Source organism: Mycteria americana, chromosome 25, assembly GCF_035582795.1.
Source record: "Mycteria americana isolate JAX WOST 10 ecotype Jacksonville Zoo and Gardens chromosome 25, USCA_MyAme_1.0, whole genome shotgun sequence".
Taxonomy (NCBI): Eukaryota; Metazoa; Chordata; class Aves; order Ciconiiformes; family Ciconiidae; genus Mycteria; species Mycteria americana.
Genome location: NC_134389.1, coordinates 1276034 through 1296857, shown reverse-complemented (window position 1 = coordinate 1296857; position 20824 = coordinate 1276034). Strand labels below are relative to the sequence as shown.

Below are 20824 nucleotides of genomic sequence, written 5' to 3'. Positions count from 1 at the left end.
GTATAAATCAATACCATTCGAGTGTTGCTGAGCTATGCAGTTCTGGGCGAGTCTTAAAAATGAAAATCAAGAGCCTGGTTATATTTTGCTTTTCATAAATGCTGACTTGGTGTGCCCAACAGCCTGAGCTGCAAGCCTAATGCTGTCCTTTCAAAGCAGCTGCCTTGGTTTCTGCAAGTTACTCCTCCTTCAAGAACAATGTTTTAAAAAAAGCTGCTTCTCCTATACAGCTAGACATAGCTTTGTTTTTATTTTGGGCTTAGTCCAGCATTCTTGGCAAAAATCCCCGGGATGCATTTCAGAAAGCTTGTAACTAAACAGGCTTTTCTTCTACTAGACGAGTGATTAGCCAAGAAATGGGTGGTGGTTTTCTGGGATATTTTTTTTTTTTGCTTGTTTTAAGTGTGCAAAGGAATTGCCTTTCTATCCAAGGATGCTCCCTGTGCACCTATTTGCCCACTGGAGTGAGACCAAATGGGGAACCCGAGCTTTAGGATTGTTTTTAACAGAAGTTAGTCTACCTCCTGGGGATACTGGTGGTTTTATGTTAACTAAAACCAAGCTGTTCCATTCTGGTACATGCATGGCAAAGGAGACGAGAGGAAATTTAGTGCTGTGTAGGCATGTCTTCAAAATCAGGAAAAACTTGAGGCGTGGGCTGGCGGGCTCCTGAGCTCATTCTGTCAGAGGTGAGCAGCTTGTTGTGACCTGCCACAAACCACCTTTCTCCCTGCCACAGCCTGGCAGTCTCCCTCTGGTTTAAAACACACGTCTGCTGCTGCAGAAGTCATCTGTCCAGCTCCCAGAGGCGAGATGCTCCACACAGCTGGAAGACGTGCTCACTCCGCGCCCCGGCGGCTGCCAGGCAGGGACGGAGGACAGCCTGCCGCTCTCTGAAGGCTAAAAGCGCACCAGACTGCTGTCTCCAGCGGAATCCCAGGGGCTCTGCTGTCCTCCATTTTGTCGCAGTGAGGGGAAGCCCTGCTGGCGGGCGGCCCTGCTGCTTCCTCCTTCCTTCTCCTCTCGAAGCTTTTGTCTTTTGCTGCCCCTTCTTTCGCTTTCCCGCCCCTCTCGGCCCTTATCTCCCCCTTTCAGTTGCGCTGCTTCCCCGCCCCTTCCTTCCTCAAGGGCAGGGACGCCTCATGAGGCGAGTGAGTGCCGGGGAGGGGCTGCCGCCTCCTCCTCCCCCGCCCCGCCCGGCCGAGGACCCGCCTGAGGGGGCGCGCGGGCCCCCGAGAGCGGGAAACGGTTAGCCACGGGGTTCCCCGGCTCCGGGCAGCAGGGGCTGAGCCGCGACCCCGCCGCTGCTGATTGGCTGAGATTTGCCGCAGTTCCGCCCCTGCGCGGGGGCCCGCCTTCCCGCTCAGCCTGGCGCGCGGCGGGGCCGCTTCCTCCTCCCCGCCAACGGTCGTTCCCCAACGGCTCCGCTCGCCTCCCCCCGCCGCGGGTTCGCCCCTTCAAGGCGGGCAGGCGTTGAGTGGTGGCGGGGAGGAGCGAGCGGAGAGGTGAGGGGAGGAAAGCTCCCGCTAAGTGCCTCATTTCCATCCTAAAACATCCTCTGCCTCCCTTTCTGCCTCTCCCCCACCCCTCAAGAGAGGCTTTTCCTCTCAGTTTGTGTGAGCTTTATGCTGGTGGTGGGTGGTGAAAACCAGAATGTGGTTCCGAGTCCAAACAGAGAAAAAAAAAAAGTATAAATCCTGATCCCAAAGGTTTTTTCAACGTCATGCGTGAGAAAGGGTAAGTTTAGCTGGACTTTGGTACTAATGCTCAGCATGAAAATGAAGAAATACTTCCCTAGTTAAAACCCGGTAGCTAGAGAACTCTTTTTAAAGCATGTGTTTTCAGGCAGCTCGTGCTGCAATATAGTTCATATGTTCCCCACATTTGGTCTGCTCTCCCAAGGAAACGTGGCACGTGCAGGGTTACTAGACAAATTTTTCCCCTTTTCTCACCTTCTTCCCCACAGTAGCTATCGCCAAATTTCAGGTAAATCAGATACAGTCCCAAAAAGGATTTGGGGTACCTTTTTGTGAAAGCAGGTGCCTGGGCCAAGGGGAGCGGCGGTATGGGTGCTCCCCCAGAGGGAAGGGGTGATAAACTTGCTCTTCCTTAGACAGCAAGGCGTGTATTTGTATGCGGGATTCTGGAAATCCGGTTTTGCAAGTTGTGTTTCTCAGGAAACTCCTGCGCTGTTGCCTCTGCAGGTCCCATCAGGTGCTGGTGAAGATGTTGCTCCTGCTTACGCGTGTCCAGTAGCAGATGTCACAACCTTCCTGGTCACGCTTGTGTCTTTAGACCTGCCTAGGGCAGGCATCCTTTTCTCTTAGCGACTATTTTAATCCTAGTGCAGGTAAGACTTACACAAAAAGGGTTTTCTTTCATCTGTAATGTAACCAAGAACTAACAGAGCTATCCCTTGCTGTTCCCACACGTTCCAAGATGATGAGTTAGCCTTTTTTTTCCCCTTTACTCCCCCTCACCCCCAAATGAAACTAGTTTTCAAAAATGATACTGTTGAGGATATAAAACCCCAAGGGTCTCTCAACGTCTGGCCTTCTGAGAGTATGCTTTCAAGTTTCTTCTGTATTTTTATGTGATAAAAGGGAAGCTGACATTCTCATGTAATCACATGAATTCAGGAATTTGGGCTTGGAGAAAAGTGTAAAATGCTGTGAGCTGTATGATGAAGTAATGAGAATTACCAAAATGAAAACTGCCACATTCAACAGTAAGCAGTACTGTGTGTTGATTTTGGCAGCAAGAGTTGTTGCTGTATACTAAAAAAAATACACACCAGTTTCACTGATCATAAACTTTACAAACGTCTGAACCAAAGAATGAGATCAGTTCAGAAGTTATGAGATAAAACCCATTCTTAAATTATTTTTACTTCTCTTCTGATCTCTGAGTCTCTTGGTTGTGCTTGGGGTTGCAGCCCGAGTAAGATTATATCACCTTGTGCTCTCCATTTGTTGTTCATCGATCAGCAGGACTGGCACAAATGGGAGAGTCAGGGCAAGCAGCTGCCCTAGGGTAGCAAAATGCATAGGACGGGAACAGAAAAAGCCAGTGGCAGCAGCTGCTTTGAGCAGGATGGCAGAAAATTTGTTTCTGCAGAGCACAGCCTGGGGCAGTGACATTTCTGGTGCTACTCCGGTTGGGAGATTTTTCACTTGAGTTATAGCTTTATCTTCTGGGGAACACTCTTCTGGTTTTTAAACTTTAAAATTATAGTTTGTAGTGTGCTTCACTTTCTGCTTTGCGTGTGTCTCATTTAAAAAAAAAAAACAGCCCCAAAAATAATCGAGGAAACCCTTTCCTCATGCTTCTAATTTAACTGCCAAAAATGAGGGAGAATCCAAAAATAAATGTACAACCACAACAACAAACCAAAAGAAAACCACAGTATACATAAAGGCTGGGAACTCTTGGCACTGAGGAAAAGGATTCTGTTCTAGGAAAAAAATGACCACAGACTTCATATTTGGGTTTGCGTTGGAAAAAAAGAGCTATTTTTCCTATATTAATATAATATGTTAAAATGGTCCGTTTGATGTGCATTTCCTTCTACAGTAAAGTTAATTCAAACAAAATAACATATTGATGACTGAGGAGTAGCAAATTAGAGTTCCTCAGCTCCACCTAGGTGAAGCATTAACAGTTTCTGTCCATTAAAACAGAGCTGTACAGATAGCCTTCACTGAGGTGCCTGGATAGGTTCTTCAAGAACTGCTAAGGGTACACGGGGTGATTTTACCCTGGTCTGCTCGGCACAGTGTAATTAGCCAGTTCCAGTTCTGCCTCACTGGGCAGTCACGACATGCCCTTTTCGTGCCTAGAAACTGCAGTGCCATGTCACAGCTATCCCCAAGAGACCGGCGGAAGGGGAGGGGGCACAGATTCTCCATCAGGCGTGTAACAGACATCGTACACCTCGCATCTGGCGAGAGAAGGGAAAATGAAAGCAAAAAAGAAAATGGTCCTGGTCTAAACAAAAATGATAGCCCCACTGCATAGCCAGTGGGGCGTGAGCAGCTCTGCCAGACCGCAGTGCTTCACGTAGCTGCTGCCAGTCGCTTCCTAGAAGAGCCTCTCTCTTCCATCAGCTATAAGGGCAGTCTGGAGAGACTACCCTCCACGGACTAAAGCTATCCTCATGAAGTAGTCCTCCGAAGCGGCTGCTTTGTATATTAAGACATTTTTATCGTTGATTTTTCACCATGGTATTGAAGAGTAAAATTCCGTTTTGCTATTCTTTCTATGTTTGCTTGATACTGTGTTTTTTTTAGTTAAAGCATGATAAGGAACACAGACTACAGGAAAACATAAAATATTCATATGCTTTTTATGCAAACGGTTTTATCAAATAATTGCCCACAAAAGAATTATCTAAAAATATTAGTTGAGGGGTTTGGGGTTTGTTCTTTGGTTTTGTTTTGTTTTTTTTACATTTTAATTATAGTCTCATGACAGTGTTGTTTTAATAGTGACTTATTTTGGCAGAGGAATTGTTGGCATCGTGTAACCTCCAGAACAATGAAGAAGTTAGCGTGATGATGTCTGAGATGCTTAGAGAGCTCAAACCAGCACTGTAATACGCAGAAGACGGTTACCGCTGAAGGTAAGATAATGCACAGTTAGATGCAGTTACCAACACAAAAGGAAGAGCAGTTGTTCCACAGTGTGGAAGGAGCCTGAGGGATGAAATTCTGCCCTGCGTTCCAATGCAAATGTGAGCTAGGAAAACTAGGATGGGATCAGATATAAATTTAGGTGGTAAACCTGTGAAACAGAGAGAAGCCTCGGTGGCGTGCGGTAGGCTTTGGGGAGGTAGCTTGGAACTGGAAGCCTTCCCACCCAGGAGGGTGTGATCTCTTGGCCTCTTCTGGTAGAGGAGTGTCAGAAATGTGTTTGAGCTCGTGTCTTTTGGGAACTTATCTAAGATAAACTGAAAATCTCTGGGTTTTTTTTTCAGGGATGAAAGATTCTGTTAGTTATATCAGTATCAGTTGATGAATTTAATTACATTTGTATATTTGTTTAAAGCTGCGTGGTAACTTTATGATAAACTTGTGTGATGGTACATTTCCTCTGATACACTCATGTGAGGGCTTTAGAGCAAATCTTGAAGGAGAAAGTAGTTAAAGACATGGGGGATACAAAGAAAATGGGACAATTTTGTCATATCCTTCTCCCTTGGGAATATATCTTTCTTGGGAATATTGGGGACATGCAGAAAAAATGTTTAATTAGGCACCTAAGATTGGAATGGAGCTCCTGGCTAAAATTGTATTGATATGAACATGGCTTTGCAGCAAGTGCCTTTCCTAATACATTTTAGAATCACCGTTTTTTCTCTTAGCTTCGTCACAGTGATGGCCCATAATTGTTTTTCTATTTAAAAGTATGCTGTGGTATTTCTTCTACGCTGCCATTTGTTGCTAATGAGCTCCCATATTACAGCAAAAACTTATTAGTACTGAAATGAATGACTCTGATAGTTTGTGTTTCTGAAAACTAACAAGAATATTTTATTCAATCTATTCTTTCATCAGTATCACTGTTAGAGGATCTACACAAAAAGGAGTAGGATCAGACTTGAAAATTCAAGTACTTTGTGCCCTACTTTGTGCAAGAAGTTATAAGAACGATGTGGTATTGAAAAACGCCACAAAACCAGCTAAACTTTTTGCTTCTAAAAAGAAAAAAATACCTTCTGTTTAATAACAATGCATGTGTATGCATACATACACACTCATAGGTAGCATACTCATTACTTATCAACTCATAGGCACCATACTTACTAGCTATCAACTCGTGACAGAGTATCAGTGAGGGTAAGAACATGAGGATTGAGCCCATCCAAAAGTACTCTGGATGTACTTTAAAATTGAAGAATTTAAATTTTTTATTACACATAAGTTACAATAATCTAAAAACATTAAGTTGAAAGAAATTCTCATTCTTCAAACTTGTAGGGAAAAAAGTTAAACTTTACAAAAACATCTTCATCTCCATTTCAGCCTCCAGCAGAGAAGAGAAGGAAACTTATGGTTTAATTTCCAGGAAACTAAATCATTAGTTTGTTTATTAAGAATCCATGTTCAGCCAGCTAATGTTGTTCATCCAAGCGACATCAAGTTACACGCCGTTAAAGTCAAATATTTGAACTTTCTTACTGTTTAATGTACTTTAAGTATTACTGAAATACAGTTTTGTTTACTGACTTTTACAGTTAATTTTCACATGTGTATATATATTTTCATCCTTCTCTGCATTCATCCTTATGGACTTATCAACAGTAAATTTTACAATAGTTGAAGTTGCCTAAACTGAACAAAAACCCGTTTAAAAATGTTGTAAGACCATGTTCTTAAAAAGGTCCTATGTCTTACAGCTCAGTTTCCTTCTTTAACAGACGTACCTTTGATCTCCTTTATAGCTCTGTAACTGCTCTGCGGCTTTCTGACTCAGATTTTGTCACGGGAAAATAAACACACACCAGTAATGGGAACAAAAGGGTGAAATTCCCTTTATGGTTACAAAGTAATTGCCGTACAGACCTTCCATGTCAGAAGCTGCGTTCGTGGTGATCTCTTAGCCAGAGGATGGTGTCGGTGTACATGTACTGCCCTTGCTCACTGAAGGAATAGTCTTTATGCAGCACATCCACATTGTTAGTAAAAGTGGACTGTATAAAGGAACAGTGTTTAATATAAAGGAGCGGTGATTAGTATGAGCCGGAACACAGGGGTACCTTGATGCCAAAATTCAAAGGAAAAAACCGAAACATTACTAATACTGACATGAGTAAAGTAATTAAAGCTTAATTAAGTCAGGATATAAAATCACACACACACATAATAATTCTTCAAATCAAGAACGAATTGTTCCTCAGTGGACTGACCAATTAAAAAAATTATAGGTGGTGGGCTACCTATTCTATCAAGTTTTCTTGATTGGAATTTGATTTTCATCAGTTACCTTATCAACATTTTAGTCATAAAGGCAAGTGTCACATCCCAAAAAGACTTTGTGTCCAAGAAGCAGCTAGTGGTTCTTCTCATATGCCAAGCCCACCGCTAACCTCGGCAGGAGTCCTGCAAACAAGTAAATTGCTCTACAGCACAGTATCTGAATAAGGAGCGCTTCTGATACCTACAATTTAGAAGTCTTAATCTGCGTAGTGTGTAGGTTAGTAAATATTTTAAAGCGTCTTTTCTAGATGAGGAATATCAAGTGGACTTGCCTAAATGGATGATGAGACCACAGAAGAAGTAATTGTCAGGAAGGAATTGGTAATCAGGAAGTTGTCAAACTACACTGCATTATCAACTACCTTGCTGCTATTAAAGGCCCAATCGTGATTTTTTCACTTGAGGAAAAATCTTATGAAAAGATAAATTGAATTTTTCCTCACCCCAAAATAGTTTGCTTTATTACAGTACACACTATTAAACAAGAATCAAACATCAACAAGATGTATTTGTTCCTCTAACTAACAGTTCAAATGGTATGAAATCAACTTCAATATCAGTGCTTTTGTTTCAAGCTAGTGATTTATACTTTAGTACTTTTAATTATTTTTAATTGCATATTGCAAAGTCATTTCCTCCAATTACAAGAAAGCATTTTGCATAATGTCTACTGCCTTTCTCCTTCCATTTAAAAGTCAGCAGTAGCTTAGGAAAGTCCTGGTTAATTCTTGTCAAAGTAGTGAATAAGTGTAGTTCCTTTAAAATATATATATTATACACACAGAGATATATAGATTTTAAAAAAAAAATGTGTGTGTATAAAATAAAAGGTTTTCATAAGCACTTGCAACCAAACAGGTACCTGACTTTCTCTAAATCATCAGAGAATGGACTCCTAATTCTCCTCTGATGGATTCTGTAAACTCTGCACAGCGTTCAAGGGTTCAAAGGTGAGGTCAGTGATAGAACAGCCAAAATGAGAGCCAATTTCAAACAATTTAAAAAACTTCCTCAAAGAGACGGAAGGCAGAGTTGTGGTGAAACCATCAACAAAGTGTTTGGAGAGATGTGGCAAAGGAGAGGTGGCTGTAGTTCTGGGATTCTGGGAGCTCCTGGAGCCTCCTCAACTGTTTTAAACAGAGGGCTCAAAATGGTGGAGAGGTGCAAGCAAGCCGTGACAGCCCGATTATCTCCATCTTGTCACACAGCTGTGGTCCTGTGCCGTAAAAGCTTGAAAGAACTTGTGGCATATATAAGGCTCTGGACCTGAGCCATGGAGAGCACTGCAAACCGGATCAGGCCACAGGAGGCAAAGGTCAGTTAGTTGGCACAAAACGGTAGGAAAGGCGCAAATCTGACAGCAATTTTGTAAGAGGCTCTTGGGAAACAGGTGACGCTTTGAAGGGCCTGTTCCTTCCTGCACCGACCGCTCCGGCCTCTGTCCCCCTCTGCCTTGTATTGAGATCCGTGGCACTGAAACAGAGTTTCACCAGTGTATGGATGGGGTCTGTTTTGTGGGCTGGCCCACCCAGGGTGTTCCGTGTCTCTAATTCTTTTCCATAGCTCCATCAAGCTATGACTTTTTAATGCTAAATATTGTGTGTAATCACATCTCCTGTGTACATCCATCCACTACTCTTGCTGCATAGCTCTGAAAGCTTAGATTGTACCTCTTGAAATACTTAAAGCTTTTGGTGTTAAAGGTAAATGCATGTGTTTGGGGCTTGCTTGCTTTGAAGCACAGACTTCTTGAGATTAAAATGTTTTATCTTATAATATAATGAGGGTTATTTCCATCTCAATTGATGTATATCGCCAGGGGTAGTAAGGTTGGTTGTGAGTGAAATCTCTTACGTTAACACGTTACACAAATTAATAAGAGAAGCTTTCCCTGAGAGAGCCTCTTTTTTTTTACACAGACATCTGGAGTTACTCCTCATTCAAATCACAGGTCTGAACAGACTAGTTGTACCTTTGTAAGAATGTGGAGGGATGGAAGGAGAAAGAATATTAATATATCCCTGCTCTGAATTTCTGAATAGCTGTAGGCTTAAATTTCTGCATAATTTCTACATTAAGGTTAAGCATTTTCACTACAAAGAAGATTCCAGGAGCATCATACCATTGAAAAGCAAAAATATTTCCTAGAACAAAGTGAGGAATCATGAAGAAGATAGTACTATGAAACACCCACTGAGAACAACCATTTATGTTTGGACATTCTTGCTGTGTGTCTTCCACTGCAAGTCTTTTGAAGTGCTTTAGTTGCGACTTTTGCAAATTCCCCAAATTCTCTCTTTCCTTTCTTTAGTACACCTGAATTCTAATGGTATAGAAAATGTACTTTCACTAGGAATCAAACATCAGTTCTATATGCAAGGTTAGTGCAAATCTTGTTTGCTGTGTATAAAGGAAAGAGGTAGTTGAGAAAGAGGGAAGAGTAGATGAGGGAGAATTGGAGAGCAAGACAAGTTCTCTTTACCCCCTGCAAGGAAGGAGCTGCGCCGGCCTCTTCGTGAGGGCCAGGGGCGGAGAGGGAGCGGAACCGGAAAGTCCCTGTGGCATAGGCATGTGCTTAAATGTATAGTTAATACTTGTCTAATGGAAAGGGACTTAGTACTCTGTTCTGAAGTGCTAAGAACCTGCTTAAAGCGTTTAGTGACTCTGCCCCTAAATATTGGAAATTACTCAGCAGCTGGTAGTATTTAGACCAATAGTACTTGTAGTTATTTATCTTTAATCTGTGCAAGTGCTGGCCACACACTTAAAGTTGAAGCAATGGAATTACTCATATGCAAATCAGGATAGTTCAGAAATGGCTACGCATAGTTAAGGAAAGTGACAAAATTAAGAAAGTGAAAGCAAATACATTTATTAAAACTCAATTTGCTTCTACAAGCAATTATATTTATCTGGATTTATTATTTAGAAGATAGTTTAGAATGTATGCAAAACCTGCTGTCTCGCAGATGTTTCCAACATGGCGTAATAAAAAAAAAAGGAACCTAAAAGAGCACGCAAGGTACAGTCACTCAGCTACAGAATTTTTGCTTCATTTCCCCAACTCTTTGTGATGACTGTTAGCAGCTCCACAAACACCGGTGGCAAACTGGGTAAGTGTCATGGTGGCAGCGCCCAGAGCCAGCCAGTTTTGTTCTGGCTGGAGTAAGTAAATGAAGATCTTCCTTGGACATGCAAAGATAAAGACCGGGTCCAGTGGTCTTGCATGGGTCCAGTGGCAGAAAGCAGCAATAAAACTGACAAAGTTAGAATCACTCGAAACAATGCTAAGAGTTGTAGGTTGTAAATTCCCAAATCAGATGCAATTATACTCTGTACTGACGGCTCGTCAGTCCAGTCATCGGTGTCGCTAACAAATACATTGCATCATGCGCTGGGGGAAATAACGGCTGTCAAAAAATACGTTGGAAGGGCTGAACTGAAACTTTGTTTTTGTCCCGAGACATTTGAAACTATATCGGGAGATGTCTCTTATTCTGTGAAAATGCAGGGGAAGGCACGGTGGGGAAACCTCCTTTCTCTTGCTGTGGAGTGACCTCGTCTGGCAGGTGCTTGGAGTGGTGATGGGCTGCCTGGCCCTGGGACCCTGCCCGCAGGTCACGGCGGGCCCCTGGGGCCTGCGATGGAAGCGGTCAGCCCTTAGGCTGCTGGCTGTGGTCCTCCTGTCGTCCTGTGGTTTTGCTGTTCTTGTACGTGTCTCTTTTTCTGTTAATATGTGGGTGCACAGTGCCATGCAGGGCACGGGGAAACGAGGCTCTTGCACCGCTCGTAGAGGCACCTAGGTGCTATTGCAATAGCAGTATTAGTTTCTCCTTTGCCACTCAGTGAATAGAGCGCGAGGTGGAAGAAAGAGGAAGGGAAAATTGTTAAAAAAACCTGCAGTTCCATGAAGATGCCCTGACGGTTATTGTTTACCTACGTCTTACTGATTCTGCTTGTAAACTCGGTGGGCTGCAGGCGCCGGAGACGGGACGAGGCCCGTGGCTGAGGAAGAACGATCACCAGAGGGCACCGTCTGCACGGCACTCCGGCCGGGGACGGGCGCCGAGTCGGGCCGGGGAGCGAGTCACGGGCTAGTTACCTTTGAGCCGTCTTCTAACTGTAAAGGAGTCAAAGTACCTCCTTAAAATGGCATATTTTGGAAAGTTCTGGACTCATTAGCTGCATTCATTTCATTCAACTTGGTATCGTAAAGATGAAAATGCAGCAAAGTAAGCAGCATGTGCTTCTGTCTGTAATGATGCTTGAAGAACTCAAGGCGATCTAAAAAATTATTCGGTTTCACATAGTAAAATATACATAGTTTCCACAACGCTTTGTCTACAACCCCTGTCTTTACAACATTCAGGAGTTACAAGTAACAGGTAATTATTTTCCCCTCCATTAGGGAACTATGACAGAAGGCTGCATTCTGAAAATATTTATTGCTTCCCGATTCATTTCAGGAGCACTTGTTGGGGATGAAAAGTTACAGACTGACTTCTTAGCATGTTACGATTTTCAGAGTGCACAAGCTGGGTGTGATAGATTCTGAAAACTCTGAGCTGGTTAGAGTTGACTTTCAGCGAGATTCTGACAGCTGAGCTCACCAATCTCAGGAATTTTTAATTTTAAAGAATATCGTGTGTCTTCATCTAGTGTCTGATGCAATTAAAGCGCGTAATAGGAAGTGCAGAACGGAACAGCTGTAAGGGTGGGTCTACTTTTTTTAAGCTGGCAGACAAATGGCACTTGGTCCAGTGTCCTCTGTTCTTGCCAGCTGAGAGGTTAGCTACCAGAAAGCACTACTTTAGGGAACAAGTGGGGCAGTGTGCAGTGCCTGAAAGACCTTATTCATCTAACAGCCTGGAGGAGCTTGTACTACATTGTCTGGTATGCGTTAGCTTTGTGAAATTAGTACTCCAAATTTCTTACCAAAAAAAGAAAGTAAGTTTGCCTTCTCTTCTACATTCAGCCTTCTAAATGAACTGTCCAAAAGATTTAGTTGCTGGTCTGTCATGTTTAGGGCTTGCGCACCACTGGGGCCACTGGCACAATATTTTGGGGAGTATATTCTTGATAGTCTAGTAAAAATATAATGCTACATCACAATTTGCTCTTAGGTAATCAAAATTCAGCGTACCTGAAAGGGAGAAGGAAGACTCTACTGTAAACAATATCGCTCTTTCTGTTCTCACAGAAAACATTGAAGGTGACCGTATGATACATCATTTAACCTCTGTACTTCACAGCCTAAGAAAAAAAAAAAAACCTACAAAATACTGTAATTGTTGTACCGCTTTTCAGTTTAACTTGCCCTTGAAAGGACAGAAGCTCTTCTTGGCATCATGCAGGTCATTACTCATGTGCTAGAGGTTTGGGGCTGCTTGCTTTGTAGCACAGTCCTTCTGTATTAAAGGGGACCCCATGAAATTCCCAGGTACCCTTGATGATAAACCCCTCTCTTGGATTAGCACAAGGCTGACCCCGTGGGGTGGTCCTGCCTATAACCTGTCTTGCCTGTGTCCTGCACACACTCTGCTCACTGAAGCGACAGTAAATGCAGCAAAATCTGATACTTTTCCCACAGATATCTTTCAAGTTCTTAGTTAATCTTCTGTAAATAGAATTTTATTTTACTAGTCCAAAAGCTTCATAGCGGTACTTTTCTTTCCAAGACATTTACTTGTTTTCATTTCCTTTGCCCCCAGCCCCACTTTGTTTCCTGATCTTACATACATGTAGAAAAATAGACCTGGTCTTGTGGACCTTGGTCTGGTGCCTGAGATTCTTGGGTTTGGGGGTTCGTTTGAATTTTTCTTTTCCAAGCCAATATATTCTGGGCTTATCACTGTTTAAAGTTTATCATGATGTATCTTGCCATCATCCATGAAGGACAATTGTCCTTACCGCATTTTCTGGCCAATGCTCTTCTTACCCTATTACATTTACTAAATATAGAGGATGATTTCCTAAATACACAAGTAATAATAGTAATTAATTACATCCTTTGGGCCAGAGTAACCTCTGTAGGTTGCAATGGAGGATCTGGTCCTATAGCTAACTGCTTTATGTTTCTCTAATTACATAAGGCAGCTGTACTCTCAACAGATTCAGTCACTGGTGTATCTTTACCTGCCATGGAGTCTCCCCAGGAGATGTATAGCCACTTTCCTACCATCTTCTTTCCAAGCTTTCTGGTGCAGGAGCTAATTATTGGGAAAATGGAGCTGTGGCTGGAGTAACATTGTATCATAGTAATTGTAGCAATTCCTAATCTGCCATTGCTCTAAATTAGACAGGAGCCAGTCCCCACGGCACAACACAGCTGCAGCTCAGAATCTGGGCCATAATGCGCATGCTAAAATAAGATAATCAAATCTTACGCTTAGGGACTGCTGGTTCCTGGGAGGTATTTCTCCTCTCCCACGTCTGTGAACAGCATTACAAAAAATAATGCATCTAGCGAGCTGTGTGTTACTTCGGAGCATTAAGCAATAACTGATTCTGGAAGCAGGATGCTAGAGTAGATGCTGAATGATAACTGAATGCAATGATGAGAATTTTTCTCTGTATCGAAAGGGATATCACGTACTGATCTCTAACACAACTAAAGTGGTAAGGTTAATTATCGGCCTCTGTCAAGAGCTGCCACATGCTGAGTTATCGGTCTGTCTTTCTGAGTAGCTGGGGTTTTGGGCATCAACACCATTTTCTGTCATACCTGGGAGTTTCTTGGCAGCTTCTTATTCTCCCCCCAGTCAGGACTTACGATGCTTATTTCATGAACTCTAATCAAATCATGGTTTGGGGTTGTATGGCTGCGGGCCATAGCTAGTTTGTTCTCTTTTCTCCTGCGTTGTCATTGAGTTTACTTGCTTTCTCACACAGTCTTGACCCTAGGACAGTGGCATTTGTACAAGTACAAGAATAACAAAGTGTTTGTGCAACAAAGGAGCACGCAAACAGAATCCCAACAACTGGGTCAAAAAGGGTTCGGTTGAGTGGATGTGATGAACTTCTTTTAGAATCCTGTACAACTGCACCATGTCTCAAACCGCCTGTCACCCCTCTTCTCCTCCTCCTCCTCCTCCTCCCCTCTTCTCCCATAGCTTTCATGTTTACTGGGGATGCAAAAACATGGCTGTGTGAACAACCAGAAATGGTTGCAGTTGTAGCCAACAGCTGCAAAACTTTTGTTAGTGTAAAGTCAAGGTCCATGAATATACCAATTCCTTCAAGTTCAAGGCTGTATTTAGCACAAATTCAGCAGTGCCAACAGTTCTCTCAGCAGTCTGTGACCGTAAACAAACACATTTTCATTCGCTGTATCTTTAAGAGCAGCAAACATACTCTGGAGATACTCAGCCACTTGGTGTGGCCTGTGCATCCCCAGCCCTGCGTCCCTTGTGAACAGGAAGAAACATTTTTCAGGAGGTGTCCTTGAATCCGGCTCTTCCTTTCTGCTTTGTCCGCTGGCGTCCAGATTTAATTAATTTTCCAGGCATGTCGCAAAGTCCATCTGTTTTCCATGGGCTTTTGGGACAGTGGCATATCAAAACGAGTGTTGCCAGCTTTCACAATTGTGTTACGAATATTGTAGTAATACATCTTAAAATCACAGCACCTGCAGTCACGTGAATGTAGGATAATTTTCACTACTGTTTAAGAAACGCATCCATCAAACCCCTTTAAACTTTAAAGGAAAGCATGATTCCAGGGCCTTCTTAAATGCACAAGAGGCAAAAAGCATTCTGACAAAATAATACGACTTATTTTTAAACCTTGTATTTTCATTGGAACCTGGCTTATGATTTTTGAACTTTTAAGGCTGGCGATACTGCTAGAAATTTGGAATCCTAAAGTCTTAGTAGGTTTGGGTTTACTTTCTACGGAATAATTTTGATAACTAAAGTTATTATATAGATGCAATAGGTATTTTTAATTACACAAGGCCTTTGTAGTGCATGATAGCACTGGATAAATGCAAACGGGTGTATTACCCTGGACGGAGTGTCAAAGATGATAAAAATGTAACTGAGAACTGCCAGACGATCATCAACATCTCTGCTTTCCACTTACTCCCCAACACTGTTATTTCACTCTGCTGCGTATCTTCGTTGTATCTGAGCGGGTTTCCTGTGGGTTCAGCAGCAGAAGCAAAGCTTGGCACATCGCAACATTTATCACTCAGTAAAACTGGTCAAAATCCATTCTGGATTTTGAGGCACTGCCATCATTTTGTTATTATTGAAGAATGTGAAATTTACTGAATGCTTTCCAACCAGTTAAGAAAGATTGTTCCTGTCCGGAGGAGCTCCCAACAGTAAGAGTATAATGGCTTTTGCCAAAGCGCTTCCCTGTTCTCCCTGCTTCTGGGCAGGGAGGAGGTGCAGTTGGAGGTAGCTGCTGCTCGCTTTGGTCAGACCTCGGGAAGCAGTGGTGTTTTGACCCCACACAAGACACAAAGTATATACACACCTGTGAACAGGCGACTTTCAAACTTAGATTAAAAGCAAACACTTTAAAGAAAACCTGTTTAATGGAAAGCAGAAAATCACCTGTTCACAGTACTGGAATTGTTATTTTTGTGTATTTCCATGATTGTTATTAAGATATTCCCAAAATCAAGGTTCCCTGTACCAACAGGAGAGGCCGCCTCACTCGATGACAGTCCTAGCTGGGCCTAGGAAATGCAAAAGACAGAACGAAAAACAGAAAGGAGAGAGGAAAGCAGAAGTAGATGAGGAAAACTCTTCTAACTGTCTAAGCATGTTTATTTGATGGTGTGTGGGTTATTTCATTTTGGGAATAACAGATAAACGGTTCAGTGCAGACCAACAAGTATACTGCAAGACAGTAGCACCCCAGCATCCCCAAAGTATTTCAGTATATTTGATAGGGGAGCTCTAGAAAACATGTGGAAGTTCAGATATTTACTGACTGCTAAGTTGAGTTAAACAGGAAAATGAAAGGTTAAAAACAGCGAGTGGAAGTGACAATTGCAACATGAGTGTTGCCACACGCGTTCTTGTACACCCTTTGGTGTCTCATGTGAATAGGCTTTCCATTTCAGTTAATACAGTCAGGCATTTTCATAATAAGATTCCAGGCCTGAAGTCATGCTGCAACCATTTCCTTTGGCCCCTGATGTTTTTACACAATGGATTGACTGCATGTATTCCTGGTTTTGTGTGGAAGGACAATGGAAAATGGACCACCTTGGGATGTTAGCACAGTGCTGCAATACCATCACTGTCTTCTGCAATCTCTCTGATGAGTGTATGAACTCCAAATAACATCACAGACCACCCTTTTTTATACCAGCCTTTGGAACTGAGGAATGTATGTACTGGGCATGACATTCAGTTCTGCACGTGTTTAAAAATGATGAATAAAGGGAAGTCAGAAGTTGCAAAGTTTCTCTTTATTATAATTTTCTAATATTTTTAGCCTCCTTTTGTTCTTCAGAGGGAGATGTTATTCTAGAGCATTTTGTTTGTAAGAACAGTATGTATAATTGAATTTATCTAAGCCCAGATTGTTTGCAAATATTTGCAATAAGACTTTGAGCATGCCCTGCAGGTAGACAGGGCTGGCTTGGCCTGTGCTAAGATCAATGCTGAACAGCATGGAATAGGAGAGAAACCCTTGGAGTGAGGTGTTTGGGGCCAGCTGAATGTCACCTCTGCTGCACTGGACTGTGTGGACTTACCTTACGCAGGTGTCATTTGCACTACTTCAGTTTTTGTGGTGTAAGCACACTGTCGTAAAACATTCAAATACTTCATTAAAAAGAAAATTTGGAAAAGGAGAAGAAAAAATGGAGCGATACAAAATTGCCTATCTCAATAGTTAAAATCAATACTGTTAAATATGGTCGCTTAGACCTTAGAATCGGTACAGCTAGCATGTATTTTAACTTAAAAGCCTGTCTTGGAGCTGCAGCCAGGGCATACCTAATACAAAACAGCTGGAAGTATGATACCATCATAAGAGGGCAGAGCAAGACAACTTTTCATTCACCTCCCAGTAAACTTCATGCAGGAAGGGCAGAGTGAATCAGGTGGGTGGCAAAGTTTTCCACTCTAAAATACATGCATCTAGCTCCCCCAGAAGGCAAAGGATGGGCTTCAGACTGAGGAATTTTTTAGCCTGAAATAACTTTGCCTACTGCGCTCTAACGAGCAGTTGGACCACAGCAACGTTACTCTGCTCTCAGTCACTTCATCCAAAGCCCTGAAAGCATCACGCGGGGGGAAGTGTATCATCAGGGCAGCTTGGGCTTTCAGCTCGGCACAATGCTGCGTTCGTGAAACCTGCTTCGGTTGGGAGGGGAGGGTGAGTAGTGAAACCAGAGAGCTGGCTGGGTGTCCCACCATTAGTAACATCTGACATGGGAAAGTTTACAACACACTAGTCCTGACCGAGCTGAGCTGTGGCTACCAGACTTGCCCCAGAGTGGCTGCTCGCTAATAAGGCAATGGCATGCATTCCAGTGACTCTGCTGGGCTGGGAGCACTCCATACTTAGTAACAATCCATGATAGAAGTGACAGTGAGACCAGTTTGTTTTCAGCTCTCCTTTATCTCACAGAACATTCTTCAAGGGTCTTGTTCCTGCGTGTGTTGTCACAAATGATGGTGTGTGCGCTGCTTTTAGAAGGGCTCTTCCTACTTTTCTTAGACATCTCTCAGCTTTTTTTCATATCTGATCCATTTGTTCTGGAGGCACCATAAGCTTCTTTGTGGACTGAAGAAAATAGTTTAGTGATTTAGGTATGAACCTTGGACATGTGAAACACGGATTCAGTTTCCATGAACTCTCGTCCTCTATAACAGACGGCATGGAGGACTGAATGCAGGATGCACCAGGTTATTTCCCCCTAGGTGAGACATCTTTAATCCAAGGCTCCCTCTAATACCAATGGAGGTCTGTTGACCCTTCTGTTTTGACTGAACCATAATCAGTCACTACGACAAATTCTTATTTGCTCTGTGTTACTGCAGTGCTTGGGCACTGTGGCTGTAAACTAGATCCTCTTTGGGCAGCATCATATAGACACAGAATGAAAAGTCTTGATGTAAGTATAACAGAAGAGGCAACATGTAGAAGCAGACATATCATCATCAGGGAATTGAAAAGAAATGCTGAGATCGGCTGGTTAACCAGAAATATTGGTATATTATCAGCTTAACGATAACCAATTTCTTTGGAGGCATCATAGCAAAAGAGGGTAATATGACTGTGATACAATCTAATTATATCTGATTTTTTTTGTTTGAAAGATGATACCAAAACCTACCATTTGGACACAAAGATTGAATGAATGAAGAATTAATCAAATCAAATGAATGCAAAACGAAAAGGATTTTTATTTTTTAAAAATGAGTCAAAAAGAACAAGTCAAAATTGAGGAAATGGAAATGCTTTGGCTCAGCATTTCTGGCAGCATCCCACAAATGACCAAAAAAAGAGAAGGCAAACTTGCCAGAAGACAGGACAGGAACTGTAACAGAAAGGGGAGGAAACAACATACCTACATTGCAACACGCAAGAACTGATTCAAACTATGCAAATGTATTTAAAAATGAGAAATCCAGCCAAAAGTATATAATGACAAGGGGTACACTGTGGGATGTAAAATGCTCTATAGAAGTTATGGCTCACTAGGACTATTAAGAGCACGTAGGTAGGAAAGTAAAAAGCAATTTTGTTAAGTATAGGAAGAAATCAAAGACAGAAAATGCAGGAAATCAGTGGTCTGAATCTGACGGAACACGGTGTTTTTATGTCTGTTCTTACACTAGGTACCATGGAAAGTTTCATGATTGCAAGCCTTACAGTGAAGCCTTGGTTTGACGTCTCATTCAAAACATTTGACCGTGATGATCTCTTGTTTTCTTGCCAGAGTAAATGGCTTTCTTCCCTAACTGTAACATGCCGTCCCCAGACCTGTTCTTCCCTATTAGAGTTGTTGAGCGCTATTGAACTAATGATCATCTTTTATTTCTGTGCTAGATGTTGAATTCTGATTAAATTCTTGTTTCTACAATGCTCGTTTACAACTGGCTAAAATTACAGCCTTGTTCATTTCAGTGAGTCTTATTTCAAGGAGCAGAAGCTGAAGCCTTTTGCGATTAGATCCCATGACAATAACATGCTGCTGGCAGGGAAACCCCTCTGCTGGTTTAATGTCACTAACACTGTGCCACAGGTAAGGTGCACTTGTCTCACTATCAAGAAAGAAAACTCCAGATTGTTTAGAGGGCACAGCTTCTACTTTGGTGTCTGCTGTGGTATGTGAGCAATGGCAAATGTCAAATTTTAAATCCAATACCTTGCTTTTTACCACGCTAGGACAAATAATTTTTCGCTAAAGTCTAGTTCGCAATTGAATGAGACTAGGAGACCAGTCAGCCCAGTACTGTTTAGCTCCTGATAGAAGAATAAAATACAGAGCCAATTTTGACACTTGCTGTGATCAGTTAATATGCTGAAGCATGAAATTTGATTACCCTTCTCTTAAAAGGCATAACAGCAGATGTTATTAGTGGTCATAAAATTATTCAACCTTTAAAAATACCACAGCACAGTATTTGACTCTATGATACCTCCCAGATCAGAAAGAAGAGAAAAACATACTAAGATTTCACATTAAATGATTGGTTTTTATTATTCAATCCTGTCAGGTGAAGGGATGCACATATACTGTAATTGCAACGCGAGAATTGTACTGCTGCTTGCCTTTCTGCAGAGCACTAAAATTAAAACTCTCAACGTGTAGGAAAGAAAGGTTAGTATCATTCTAAAGAAGGAGTTGAGCTGAAAGCTCTTATTCATGTCCTCACAGCTGGACAGTGACAAAACCGAGAAAACAAGTCAAAACTCCTAATTCACATAAAGAAAGCATGACAAAGCAAAGTAATTTAAAGATAACACAACTGTAACGTTGGTGAATCCAGACATTAAAAAAATCATCATTAAGGCCAATAAAAGCATAACACTGGTGCTCAGAAACATAAAATATTAAATTTCCTTCTTACTTTTTGAGTAAGCACCACGACGTTGTTTTAAAATGTTTACTCCGTAGTTCTAGAACCTGGGATTTTTTTTCCTAAATAACATGATTCTAGCTGTTGCAGATTTCCCACTAAAAATTGCGAGACTTCAGATAATACTAACGACATATCAGTGGCGTAGATGAGAAGGAATCCAGCTTTCCTGATTCATTCCTGATCCCTAATGCTGCCTCCCAAGAAACTGTATCTTTTCTCTCCTTTGACTTGATTTTTAGAAACCTGGAAGGAAAACTCCAGAAGGAGTAGCCCTTCCATTTCCTTCTGGTATCATTTTCCTACATCTCCAGTAATATAAATAATCTTGTAAGTGATATAAAACATTTCCAAAAAACATACGTTGAAAGCATGAAGCACTCAAGATCCTCTGCCCAAACAAACTCCTTCCTTCCCTCATTCTCCACATTTTGGTGAGCACTCAGGCAGCCTCGTCATTTGGATAATTAGAGGGTGCCAGATGGCTGTAAATATGTTCACAATCCTTCTTATCCAGTTCCCTTCTATCTGGCACCCTCATTGCTCTACCCTGTAGCAAGCACCTGGTCTGTTCCAATTTGAAGAGCCTCCCTTTGACTCTCTTGATCTAAATTGGCACCTCTAGTTTTTATTTTCCCTTTAAATGAAATGGGAAGTTCTTTGGGACTGTTTTGTGCCAGGTAATACTTCCTCACAATCACTTTTCACCATCCGTTAATTAATAACGTGCCCCCTCCTGTCCCGTGGCCATTCCTATATATAAGCATCAACTTCCTTTACGCGGGAAATACT

General features: G+C 42.1%; 1 long non-coding RNA gene across 2 annotated transcripts in view; it reads left to right on the top strand.

The window, feature by feature from the left end:
- Window positions 1-1399: 1399 nt before the first annotated feature.
- Window positions 1400-20824, top strand: part of LOC142420892 (uncharacterized) — a 71114-nt gene continuing 51689 nt past the window's right edge. The window contains exons 1-4 of one of the 2 annotated variants that reach the window (XR_012778806.1): window positions 1400-1737; window positions 2205-2350; window positions 4504-4621; window positions 17987-18104. This is a non-coding gene — a long non-coding RNA (uncharacterized LOC142420892). Of the gene's footprint in view, window positions 1738-2204; window positions 2351-4503; window positions 4622-17986; window positions 18105-20824 lie in introns of those variants that run through there. The other variant, XR_012778805.1, reaches the window with a different exon arrangement.